Source organism: Oncorhynchus keta, unplaced genomic scaffold (genome assembly GCF_023373465.1).
Source record: "Oncorhynchus keta strain PuntledgeMale-10-30-2019 unplaced genomic scaffold, Oket_V2 Un_contig_18252_pilon_pilon, whole genome shotgun sequence".
Classification (NCBI taxonomy): Eukaryota; Metazoa; Chordata; class Actinopteri; order Salmoniformes; family Salmonidae; genus Oncorhynchus; species Oncorhynchus keta.
In genome coordinates, this window is record NW_026280826.1 from 147501 (window position 1) to 161423 (window position 13923).

Consider the following 13923-nt stretch of genomic DNA (forward strand, 5'->3'; position numbering starts at 1 on the left):
CACTCTCCACTATACCTGGTTTAACCTGGAACTCTGTCACTCCACTATACCTGGTTTAACCTGGAACTCTGTCACTCCACTATACCTGGTTTAACCTGGAACTCTGTCACTCTCCACTATACCTGGTTTAACCTGGAACTCTGTTACTCTCTACTATACCTGGTTTACCCTGGAACTCTGTCACTCTACTATACCTGGTTTAACCTGGAACTCTGTCACTCTCCACTATACCTGGTTTAACCTGGAACTCTGTCACTCTCTACTATACCTGGTTTACCCTGGAACTCTGTCACTCTCTACTATACCTGGTTTAACCTGGAACTCTGTCACTCTACTATACCTGGTTTAACCTGGAACTCTGTCACTCTCCACTATACCTGGTTTACCTGGAACTCTGTCACTCTCTACTATACCTGGTTTAACCTGGAACTCTGTCACTCTACTATACCTGGTTTAACCTGGAACTCTGTCACTCTCCACTATACCTGGTTTAACCTGGAACTCTGTCACTCTCCACTATACCTGGTTTACCCTGGAACTCTGTCACTCTCCACTATACCTGGTTTAACCTGGAACTCTGTCACTCTCCACTATACCTGGTTTAACCTGGAACTCTGTCACTCTCTACTATACCTGGTTTACCCTGGAACTCTGTCACTCTCCACTATACCTGGTTTAACCTGGAACTCTGTCACTCTCTACTATACCTGGTTTAACCTGGAACTCTGTCACTCTCCACTATACCTGGTTTAACCTGGAACTCTGTCACTCTCAACTATACCTGGTTTACCCTGGAACTCTGTCACTCTCTACTATACCTGGTTTAACCTGGAACTCTGTCACTCTCTACTATACCTGGTTTAACCTGGAACTCTGTCACTCTCACTATACCTGGTTTACCTGGAACTCTGTCACTCTCTACTATACCTGGTTTAACCTGGAACTCTGTCACTCTACTATACCTGGTTTAACCTGGAACTCTGTCACTCTCCACTATACCTGGTTTACCCTGGAACTCTGTCACTCTACTATACCTGGTTTAACCTGGAACACTGTCACTCTCCACTATACCTGGTTTAACCTGGAACTCTGTCACTCTCCACTATACCTGGTTTACCCTGGAACTCTGTCACTCTCCACTATACCTGGTTTAACCTGGAACTCTGTCACTCTCCACTATACCTGGTTTAACCTGGAACTCTGTCACTCTCTACTATACCTGGTTTACCCTGGAACTCTGTCACTCTCCACTATACCTGGTTTAACCTGGAACTCTGTCACTCTCTACTATACCTGGTTTAACCTGGAACTCTGTCACTCTCCACTATACCTGGTTTAACCTGGAACTCTGTCACTCTCAACTATACCTGGTTTACCCTGGAACTCTGTCACTCTCTACTATACCTGGTTTAACCTGGAACTCTGTCACTCTCTACTATACCTGGTTTAACCTGGAACTCTGTCACTCTCCACTATACCTGGTTTAACCTGGAACTCTGTCACTCTCTACTATACCTGGTTTAACCTGGAACTCTGTCACTCTCTACTATACCTGGTTTAACCTGGAACTCTGTCACTCTCCACTATACCTGGTTTAACCTGGAACTCTGTCACTCTCTACTATACCTGGTTTACCCTGGAACTCTGTCACTCTACTATACCTGGTTTAACCTGGAACTCTGTCACTCTCCACTATACCTGGTTTAACCTGGAACTCTGTCACTCTCTACTATACCTGGTTTACCCTGGAACTCTGTCACTCTACTATACCTGGTTTAACCTGGAACTCTGTCACTCTCCACTATACCTGGTTTAACCTGGAACTCTGTCACTCTCTACTATACCTGGTTTAACCTGGAACTCTGTCACTCTCTACTATACCTGGTTTAACCTGGAACTCTGTCACTCTCCACTATACCTGGTTTACCCTGGAACTCTGTCACTCTCTACTATACCTGGTTTAACCTGGAACTCTGTCACTCTACTATACCTGGTTTACCCTGGAACTCTGTCACTCTCTACTATACCTGGTTTACCCTGGAACTCTGTCACTCTACTATACCTGGTTTAACCTGGAACTCTGTCACTCTCCACTATACCTGGTTTAACCTGGAACTCTGTCACTCTCCACTATACCTGGTTTACCCTGGAACTCTGTCACTCTCCACTATACCTGGTTTAACCTGGAACTCTGTCACTCTCCACTATACCTGGTTTAACCTGGAACTCTGTCACTATCCACTATACCTGGTTTACCCTGGAACTCTGTCACTCTCTACTATACCTGGTTTAACCTGGAACTCTGTCACTCTACTATACCTGGTTTAACCTGGAACTCTGTCACTCTCCACTATACCTGGTTTACCCTGGAACTCTGTCACTCTACTATACCTGGTTTAACCTGGAACTCTGTCACTCTCCACTATACCTGGTTTAACCTGGAACTCTGTCACTCTCCACTATACCTGGTTTACCCTGGAACTCTGTCACTCTCCACTATACCTGGTTTAACCTGGAACTCTGTCACTCTCCACTATACCTGGTTATTATTATTATTATTATTAACCTGGAACTCTGTCACTCTCTACTATACCTGGTTTACCCTGGAACTCTGTCACTCTCCACTATACCTGGTTTACCCTGGAACTCTGTCACTCTCCACTATACCTGGTTTAACCTGGAACTCTGTCACTCTCCACTATACCTGGTTATTATTATTATTATTATTAACCTGGAACTCTGTCACTCTCTACTATACCTGGTTTACCCTGGAACTCTGTCACTCTCCACTATACCTGGTTTAACCTGGAACTCTGTCACTCTCTACTATACCTGGTTTAACCTGGAACTCTGTCACTCTCCACTATACCTGGTTTAACCTGGAACTCTGTCACTCTCCACTATACCTGGTTTAACCTGGAACTCTGTCACTCTCTACTATACCTGGTTTACCCTGGAACTCTGTCACTCTACTATACCTGGTTTAACCTGGAACTCTGTCACTCTCCACTATACCTGGTTTAACCTGGAACTCTGTCACTCTCTACTATACCTGGTTTACCCTGGAACTCTGTCACTCTACTATACCTGGTTTAACCTGGAACTCTGTCACTCTCTACTATACCTGGTTTAACCTGGAACTCTGTCACTCTCCACTATATCTGGTTTACCCTGGAACTCTGTCACTCTCTACTATACCTGGTTTAACCTGGAACTCTGTCACTCTACTATACCTGGTTTAACCTGGAACTCTGTCACTCTACTATACCTGGTTTAACCTGGAACTCTGTCACTCTCCACTATACCTGGTTTAACCTGGAACTCTGTCACTCTCCACTATACCTGGTTTACCCTGGAACTCTGTCACTCTCCACTATACCTGGTTTAACCTGGAACTCTGTCACTCTCCACTATACCTGGTTTAACCTGGAACTCTGTCACTATCCACTATACCTGGTTTACCCTGGAACTCTGTCACTCTCTACTATACCTGGTTTAACCTGGAACTCTGTCACTCTACTATACCTGGTTTAACCTGGAACTCTGTCACTCTCCACTATACCTGGTTTACCCTGGAACTCTGTAACTCTACTATACCTGGTTTAACCTGGAACTCTGTCACTCTCCACTATACCTGGTTTAACCTGGAACTCTGTCACTCTCCACTATACCTGGTTTACCCTGGAACTCTGTCACTCTCCACTATACCTGGTTTAACCTGGAACTCTGTCACTCTCCACTATACCTGGTTATTATTATTATTATTATTAACCTGGAACTCTGTCACTCTCTACTATACCTGGTTTACCCTGGAACTCTGTCACTCTCCACTATACCTGGTTTAACCTGGAACTCTGTCACTCTCTACTATACCTGGTTTAACCTGGAACTCTGTCACTCTCCACTATACCTGGTTTAACCTGGAACTCTGTCACTCTCAACTATACCTGGTTTACCCTGGAACTCTGTCACTCTCTACTATACCTGGTTTAACCTGGAACTCTGTCACTCTCTACTATACCTGGTTTAACCTGGAACTCTGTCACTCTCCACTATACCTGGTTTAACCTGGAACTCTGTCACTCTCTACTATACCTGGTTTAACCTGGAACTCTGTCACTCTCTACTATACCTGGTTTAACCTGGAACTTTGTCACTCTCCACTATACCTGGTTTAACCTGGAACTCTGTCACTCTCTACTATACCTGGTTTACCCTGGAACTCTGTCACTCTACTATACCTGGTTTAACCTGGAACTCTGTCACTCTCCACTATACCTGGTTTAACCTGGAACTCTGTCACTCTCTACTATACCTGGTTTACCCTGGAACTCTGTCACTCTACTATACCTGGTTTAACCTGGAACTCTGTCACTCTCTACGATACCTAATAATATAATAATAATAATAATAATAATAATATAATAATAATAATAATAATAATATAATATAATATAATATAATATATGGCATTTAGCAGACGCTTTTATCCAAAGCGACTTACAGTCATGTGTACATACATTCTACGTATGGGTGGTCCCGGGAATCGAACCCACTACCCTGGCGTTACAAGCGCCATGCTCTACCAACTGAGCTACAGAAGGACCACCTGGTTTAACCTGGAACTCTGTCACTCTCCACTATACCTGGTTTACCCTGGAACTCTGTCACTCTCCACTATACCTGGTTTAACCTGGAACTCTGTCACTCTCTACTATACCTGGTTTACCCTGGAACTCTGTCACTCCACTATACCTGGTTTAACCTGGAACTCTGTCACTCTCCACTATACCTGGTTTAACCTGGAACTCTGTTACTCTCTACTATACCTGGTTTACCCTGGAACTCTGTCACTCTACTATACCTGGTTTAACCTGGAACTCTGTCACTCTCCACTATACCTGGTTTAACCTGGAACTCTGTCACTCTCTACTATACCTGGTTTACCCTGGAACTCTGTCACTCTACTATACCTGGTTTAACCTGGAACTCTGTCACTCTCTACTATACCTGGTTTAACCTGGAACTCTGTCACTCTCCACTATACCTGGTTTACCCTGGAACTCTGTCACTCTCTACTATACCTGGTTTAACCTGGAACTCTGTCACTCTACTATACCTGGTTTAACCTGGAACTCTGTCACTCTCCACTATACCTGGTTTACCCTGGAACTCTGTCACTCTACTATACCTGGTTTAACCTGGAACTCTGTCACTCTCCACTATACCTGGTTTACCCTGGAACTCTGTCACTCTCCACTATACCTGGTTTAACCTGGAACTCTGTCACTCTCCACTATACCTGGTTTAACCTGGAACTCTGTCACTATCCACTATACCTGGTTTACCCTGGAACTCTGTCACTCTCTACTATACCTGGTTTACCCTGGAACTCTGTCACTCTCCACTATACCTGGTTTACCCTGGAACTCTGTCACTCTCTACTATACCTGGTTTACCCTGGAACTCTGTCACTCTCTACTATACCTGCTTTACCCTGGAACTCTGTCACTCTCCACTATACCTGGTTTACCCTGGAACTCTGTCACTCTCTACTATACCTGGTTTACCCTGGAACTCTGTCACTCTCTACTATACCTGGTTTACCCTGGAACTCTGTCACTCTCTACTATTCCTGGTTTAACCTGGAACTCTGTCACTCTCTACTATACCTGGTTTACCCTGGAACTCTGTCACTCTCTACTATACCTGGTTTACCCTGGAACTCTGTCACTCTCCACTATACCTGGTTTAACCTGGAACTCTGTCACTCTCTACTATACCTGGTTTAACCTGGAACTCTGTCACTCTCCACTATACCTGGTTTAACCTGGAACTCTGTCACTCTCCACTATACCTGGTTTACCCTGGAACTCTGTCACTCTCCACTATACCTGGTTTAACCTGGAACTCTGTCGCTGTGATATATTACAGATTGGACAATACATTGTAATGTAATATATTACAGAGTGGACAATACAGTATAATGTAATATATTGCAGATTGGACAATACAGTATAATGTAATATATTACAGAGTGGACAATACAGTATAATGTAATATATTACAGAGTGGACAATACAGTATAATGTAATATATTACAGAGTGGTCAATACAGTATAATGTAATATATTACAGAGTGGTCAATACAGTATAATGTAATATATTACAGATTAGACAATACATTGTAATGTAATATATTACAGAGTGGACAATACAGTATAATGTAATATATTACAGATTGGTCAATACAGTATAATGTAATATATTACAGATTGGCCAATACAGTATAATGTAATATATTACAGATTGGACAATACAGTATAATGTAATATATTACAGATTGGACAATACAGTATAATATCTATATTCACAATGTGATATATTACAGATTGGACAATACAGTATAATGTAATATATTACAGAGTGGACAATACAGTATAATGTAATATATTACAGAGTGGACAATACAGTATAATGTAATATATTACAGATTGGTCAATACAGTATAATGTAATATATTACAGATTAGACAATACATTGTAATGTAATATAATACAGAGTGGACAATACAGTATAATGTAATATATTACAGATTGGACAATACATTGTAATGTAATATATTACAGATTGGTCAATACAGTATAATGTAATATATTACAGATTGGACAATACAGTATAATGTAATATAATATCTATATTCACAATGTGATATATTACAGATTGGACAATACAGTATAATGTAATATATTACAGAGTGGACAATACAGTATAATGTAATATATTACAGAGTGGACAATACAGTATAATGTAATATATTACAGATTGGTCAATACAGTATAATGTAATATATTACAGAGTGGTCAATACAGTATAATGTAATATATTACAGATTGGACAATATAGTATAATGTAATATAGTACAGATTGGTCAATGCAGTATAATGTAATATATTACAGATTGGACAATACAGTATAATGTAATATAATATCTATATTCACAATGTATTAATATAATACAGATTGGACAATACAGTATAATGTAATATATTACAGATTGGACAATACAGTATAATGTAATATATTACAGATTAGACAATACAGTATAATGTAATATATTACAGAGTGGACAATACAGTATAATGTAATATATTACAGAGTGGACAATACAGTATAATGTAATATATTACAGATTAGACAATACAGTATAATGTAATATATTACAGATTAGACAATACAGTATAATGTAATATATTACAGATTGGACAATACAGTATAATGTAATATATTACAGATTAGACAATACAGTATAATGTAATATATTACAGATTGGACAATACAGTATAATGTAATATATTACAGATTGGACAATACAGTATAATGTAATATATTACAGATTAGACAATACATTGTAATGTAATATAATAAAGATTGAACAATACATTGTAATGTAATATATTACAGATTGGACAATATTACAGAGGGCCAAGATGGAAATACAGCAGATGAGCAAATGAAACAGAAATAGAATTGCAGGAAAGCGTCTTTTTAAAACAGCAAAATGGTTCTTTCCGCTGCGACATATTGGGGCCTCAGATGTGAATCGCCCAGTATAATGGTTCTGCTAGCAGGTGAAATAGATTGTCTAGAGTACTGCTCTGTGTGTTGTATTTCTACCTGCTCCTAGAGAGAGATGTAGAGTACTGCTCTGTGTGTTGTATTTCTACCTGCTCCTAGAGAGAGATGTAGAGTACTGCTCTGTGTGTTGTATTTCTACCTGCTCCTAAAGAGAGATGTAGAGTACTGCTCTGTGTGTTGTATTTCTACCTGCTCCTAGAGAGAGATGTAGAGTACTGCTCTGTGTGTTGTATTTCTACCTGCTCCTAGAGAGATGTAAAGTACTGCTCTGTGTGTTGTATTTCTACCTGCTCCTAGAGAGATGTAGAGTACTGCTCTGGGTGTTGTATTTCTACCTGCTCCTAGAGAGATGTAAAGTACTGCTCTGGGTGTTGTATTTCTACCTGCTCCTAGAGAGATGTAGAGTACTGCTCTGGGTGTTGTATTTCTACATGCTCCTAGAGAGATGTAGAGTACTGCTCTGGGTGTTGTATTTCTACCTGCTCCTACAGCGATGTAGAGTACTGCTCTGTGTGTTGTATTTCTACCTGCTCCTAGAGAGATGTAGAGTACTGCTCTGGGTGTTGTATTTCTACCTGCTCCTAGAGAGATGTAGAGTACTGCTCTGGGTGTTGTATTTCTACCTGCTCCTGGAGAGATGTAGAGTACTGCTCTGGGTGTTGTATTTCTACCTGCTCCTAGAGAGATGTAGAGTACTGCTCTGGGTGTTGTATTTCTACCTGCTCCTGGAGAGATGTAGAGTACTGCTCTGGGTGTTGTATTTCTACCTGCTCCTGATACCTGTCTGAGGACCTCTCTGGAACCCACAGGACCAGGACTGGTTTCACTGAGGCCTTAAAACAAATAAGTGCCCCTGTTCTGAGATAGAACACGCTGATTGACTGAACAGAATAAGACTCTATACTGCTGAATCAATATAATTAGACTCTGTACTGCTTGAATCAACAGGATAAGACTCTATACTGAGGCCTTGAATCAACAGAATAAGACTCTATACTGCTTGAATCAACAGGATAAGACTCTATACGCTGAATCAATAGAATAAGACTCTATACTGCTGAATCAATATAATTAGACTCTATACTGCTGAATCAACAGAATAAGACTCTATACTGCTGAATCAATATAATAAGACTCTATACTGCTGAATCAATATAATTAGACTCTATACTGCTGAATCAATAGAATAAGACTCTATACTGCTTGAATCAACAGAATAAGACTCTATACTGCTGAATCAACAGAATAAGACTCTATACTGCTGAATCAATATAATTACACTCTATACTGCTGAATCAATAGAATAAGACTCTATGCTGCTTGAATCAATATAATGTGTGAATTATAAGTGTTTCTATATATTACTGTAATAAACGTTTCTATATATTATACTGTAATAAACGTTTCTTGAATCAACAGAATATTACTGTAATAAACATTTATATTACTGTAATAAACACTCTTACTGCTGAATCAACGTTTATATTACTCTGTTTCTATATATTATAAACGTTTCTATATATTACTGTAATAAACGTTTCTTTATATTACTGTAATAAACGTTTATATTACTGTAATAAACGTTTCTATATATTACTGTAATAACGTTGTTTATATTACTGTAATAAACGTTTATTTTTATATTACTGTAATAAACGTTTCTTTATTTACTGTAATAAACATTTATATTACTGTAATAAGTGTTTTATATTACTGTAATAAACGTTTCTTTATATTACTGTAATAAACGTTTTTATATTACTGTAATAAACGTTTTTATATTACTGTAATAAAGCGTTTCTATATATTACGTTTGTTTATATTACTGTAATAAACGTTTATATTACTGTAATAAACGTTTCTTTATATTACTGTAATAAACGTTTCTTTATATTACTGTAATAAACGTTTCTTTATATTACTGTAATAAATGTTTCTTTATATTACTGTAATAAACGTTTATATTACTGTAATAAAAGTTTCTTTATATTACTGTAATAAACGTTTCTTTATATTACTGTAATAAACGTTTCTTTATATTACTGTAATACATGTTTATATTACTGTAATAAACGTTTCTTTATATTACTGTAATAAACGTTTCTTTATATTACTGTAATAAATGTTTATATTACTGTAATAAACGTTTCTTTATATTACTGTAATAAACGTTTATATTACTGTAATACATGTTTATATTACTGTAATAAACGTTTATATTACTGTAATACATGTTTATATTACTGTAATAAACGTTTTTATATATTACTGTAATAAACTCTTATATTTGTAATACTGTTTATATTACTGTGTGTTTATATACTAATAAACGTTTTTATATTTACTGTGGCTCAGGTTACAACAGGGTGAGTTTCTAAGCTCCTTGCCAACTTTGCAGTATTATGTTATTTAAGTGTTATTTCTTACCTGGAAGATTGAGTTAGAAGGATGCTTCTGGATGTCTTAGTGGATGTTCCTATTCTTGAATCTGCAAACCAGCCAACGCGAGGGAACGTCATAACTCCGGAGGAAATCGAAAGCAACAGGCTTTGGCAATATGGGCCCTCCTTGGTGATGGGAAGCCCGGATCGGCAATAAGGGCCTCCTTGGTGATGGGAAGCCCGGATCGGCAATAGGGCCCTCCTTGGGGCCCTCCTTGGTGATGGGAAGCCCGGATCGGCAATAAGGGCCCTCCTTGGTGATGGGAAGCCCCGGATCGGCAATAAGGGCCTCCTTGGTGATGGGAAGCCCGGATCGGCAATAAGGGCCCTCCTTGGTGATGGGAAGCCCGGATCGGCAATAAGGGCCCTCCTTGGTGATGGGAAGCCCCGGATCGGCAATAAGGGCCCTCCTTGGTGATGGGAAGCCCCGGATCGGCAATAAGGGCCCTCCTTGGTGATGGGAAGCCCTGGATCGGCAATAAGGGCCTCCTTGGTAATGGGGAGCCCCGGATCGGCTGAAACAGGACGACATTAGGAATGGTAGCTAGGATCGACTGAAACAGGACGACATTAGGAATGGTAGCTAGGATCGACTGAAACAGGACGACATTAGCAATGGTAGCTAGGATCGACTGAAACAGGACGACATTAGGAATGGTAGCTAGGATCGACTGAAACAGGACGACATTAGGAATGGTAGCTAGGATCGACTGAAACAGGTGGACATTAGCAATGGTAGCTAGGATCAACTGAAACAGGACATTAGGAATGGTAGCTCGGATCGACTGAAACAGGACGACATTAGGAATGGTAGCTAGGATCGACTGAAACAGGACGACATTAGGAATGGTAGCTAGGATGGACTGAAACAGGACGACATTAGGAATGGTAGCTAGGATCAACTGAAACAGACTGAAACAGGACGACATTAGGAATGGTAGCAGGATCGACTGAAACAGGACGACATTAGGAATGGTAGCTAGGATCGACTGAAACAGGACGACATTAGGAATGGTAGCTAGGATCGACTGAAACAGGATGACATTAGGAATGGTAGCTAGGATCGACTGAAACAGGACGACATTAGGAATGGTAGCTAGACTGAAACAGGACGATCAGGACTGAAACAGGACGACATTAGGAATGGTAGCTAGGATCGACTGAAACAGGACGACATTAGGAATGGTAGCTAGGATCGACTGAAACAGGACGACATTAGGAATGGTAGCTAGGAGGATCGACTGAAACAGGACGACATTAGGAATGGTAGCTAGGATCAGACTGAAACAGGACGACATTAGGAATGGTAGCTAGGATCGACTGAAACAGGACGACATTAGGAATGGTAGCTAGGATCGACTGAAACAGGACGACATTAGGAATGACTGAAACAGGAGACTAGGAATGGTAGCTAGGATCGACTGAAACAGGACGACATTAGGAATGGTAGCTAGGATCGACTGAAACAGGACGACATTAGGAATGGTAGCTAGGATCGACTGAAACAGGACGACATTAGGAATGGTAGCTAGGGATCGACTGAAACAGACTGAAACAGGACGACATTAGGAATGGTAGCTAGGATCGACTGAAACAGACTGAAACAGGACGACTGAACTGACATTAGGAATGGTAGCTAGGATCGACTGAAACAGGACGACATTAGGAATGGTAGCTAGGATCGACTGAAACAGGACGACATTAGGAATGGTAGCTAGGATCGACTGAAACAGGACGACATTAGGAATGGTAGCTGGATCGACTGAAACAGGACGACATTAGGAATGGTAGCTAGGATCGACTGAAACAGGACGACATTAGGAATGGTAGCTAGGATCGACTGAAACAGGACGACATTAGGAATGGTAGCTAGGATCGACTGAAACAGGACGACATTAGGAATGGTAGCTAGGATCGACTGAAACAGGACGACATTAGGAATGGTAGCTAGGATCGACTGAAACAGGACGACATTAGGAATGGTAGCTAGGATCGACTGAAACAGGACGACATTAGGAATGGTAGCTAGGATCGACTGAAACAGGACGACATTAGGAATGGTAGCTAGAATCGACTGGACTGAAACAGGACGACATTAGGAATGGTAGCTAGGATCGACTGAAACAGGACGACATTAGGAATGGTAGCTAGGATCGACTGAAACAGGACGACATTAGGAATGGTAGCTAGGATCGACTGAAACAGGTGACATTAGGAATGGTAGCTAGGATCGACTGAAACAGGTGGACATTAGGAATGGTAGCTAGGATCGACTGAAACAGGACGACATTAGGAATGGTAGCTAGGATCGACTGAAACAGGACGACATTAGGAATGGTAGCTAGGATCGACTGAAACAGGACGACATTAGGAATGGTAGCTGGGATCGACTGAAACAGGACGACATTAGGAATGGTAGCTTGGATCGACTGAAACAGGGCGACATTAGGAATGGTAGCTAGGATCGACTGAAACAGGACGACATTAGGAATGGTAGCTAGGATCGACTGAAACAGGACGACATTAGGAATGGTAGCTAGGATCGACTGAAACAGGACGACATTAGGAATGGTAGCTAGGATCGACTGAAACAGGACGACATTAGGAATGGTAGCTAGGATCGACTGAAACAGGACGACATTAGGAATGGAATGGTAGCTAGGAGGACTGAAACAGGTGGACATTAGGAATGGTAGCTAGGATCGACTGAAACAGGGCGACATTAGGAATGGTAGCTAGGATCGACTGAAACAGGACGACATTAGGAATGGTAGCTAGGATCGACTGAAACAGGACGACATTAGGAATGGTAGCTAGGATCGACTGAAACAGGACGACATTAGGAATGGTAGCTAGGATCGACTGAAACAGGACGACATTAGGAATGGTAGCTAGGATCGACTGAAACAGGACGACATTAGGAATGGTAGCTTGGATCGACTGAAACAGGACGACATTAGGAATGGTAGCTAGGATCGACTGAAACAGGTGGACATTAGGAATGGTAGCTGGATCGACTGAAATTAGGAAGGGACGACATTAGGAATGGTAGCTAGGATCGACTGAAACAGGACGACATTAGGAATGGTAGCTAGGATCGACTGAAACAGGACGACATTAGGAATGGTAGCTAGGATCGACTGAAACAGGACGACATTAGGAATGGTAGCTAGGATCGACTGAAACAGGACGACATTAGGAATGGTAGCTAGGATCGACTGAAACAGGACGACATTAGGAATGGTAGCTTGGATCGACTGAAACAGGACGACATTAGGAATGGTAGCTAGGATCGACTGAAACAGGACGACATTAGGAATGGTAGCTAGGATCGACTGAAACAGGTGGACATTAGGAATGGTAGCTAGGATCGACTGAAACAGGACGACATTAGGAATGGTAGCTAGGATCGACTGAAACAGGACGACATTAGGAATGGTAGCTAGGATCGACTGAAACAGGACGACATTAGGAATGGTAGCTAGGATCGACTGAAACAGGACGACATTAGGAATGGTAGCTAGGATCGACTGAAACAGGACGACATTAGGAATGGTAGCTAGGATCGACTGAAACAGGACGACATTAGGAATGGTAGCTAGGATCGACTGAAACAGGACGACATTAGGAATGGTAGCTAGGATCGACTGAAACAGGACGACATTAGGAATGGTAGCTAGGATCGACTGAAACAGGACGACATTAGGAATGGTAGCTAGGATCGACTGAAACAGGACGACATTAGGAATGGTAGCTAGGATCGACTGAAACAGGACGACATTAGGAATGGTAGCTAGGATCGACTGAAACAGGACGACATTAGGAATGGTAGCTAGGATCGACT

At 40.9% G+C, this 13923-nt stretch overlaps 2 long non-coding RNA genes across 2 annotated transcripts in view; both read right to left on the minus strand.

Annotated features, from left to right (window-relative positions):
* The window catches only part of LOC127920072 (uncharacterized), a 6730-nt gene extending 1097 nt beyond the window's left edge, over positions 1-5633 (minus strand). Inside the window, exons 1-5 of the long non-coding RNA XR_008105045.1 lie at positions 4830-5633; positions 3234-3562; positions 2028-2284; positions 1257-1844; positions 671-818 (exon numbers count right to left, since the gene is read on the minus strand). This is a non-coding gene — a long non-coding RNA (uncharacterized LOC127920072). The remainder of the gene's footprint in view (positions 1-670; positions 819-1256; positions 1845-2027; positions 2285-3233; positions 3563-4829) is intronic.
* A 2018-nt stretch (positions 5634-7651) lies between these two features.
* LOC127920062 (uncharacterized) lies at positions 7652-8379 on the minus strand. The gene is made up of 3 exons (XR_008104952.1): positions 8310-8379; positions 7828-8261; positions 7652-7777 (listed from the first exon to the last, which is right to left on the minus strand). It is a non-coding gene; the product is annotated as an uncharacterized LOC127920062 (long non-coding RNA).
* Between the last annotated feature and the right edge of the window lie 5544 nt (positions 8380-13923).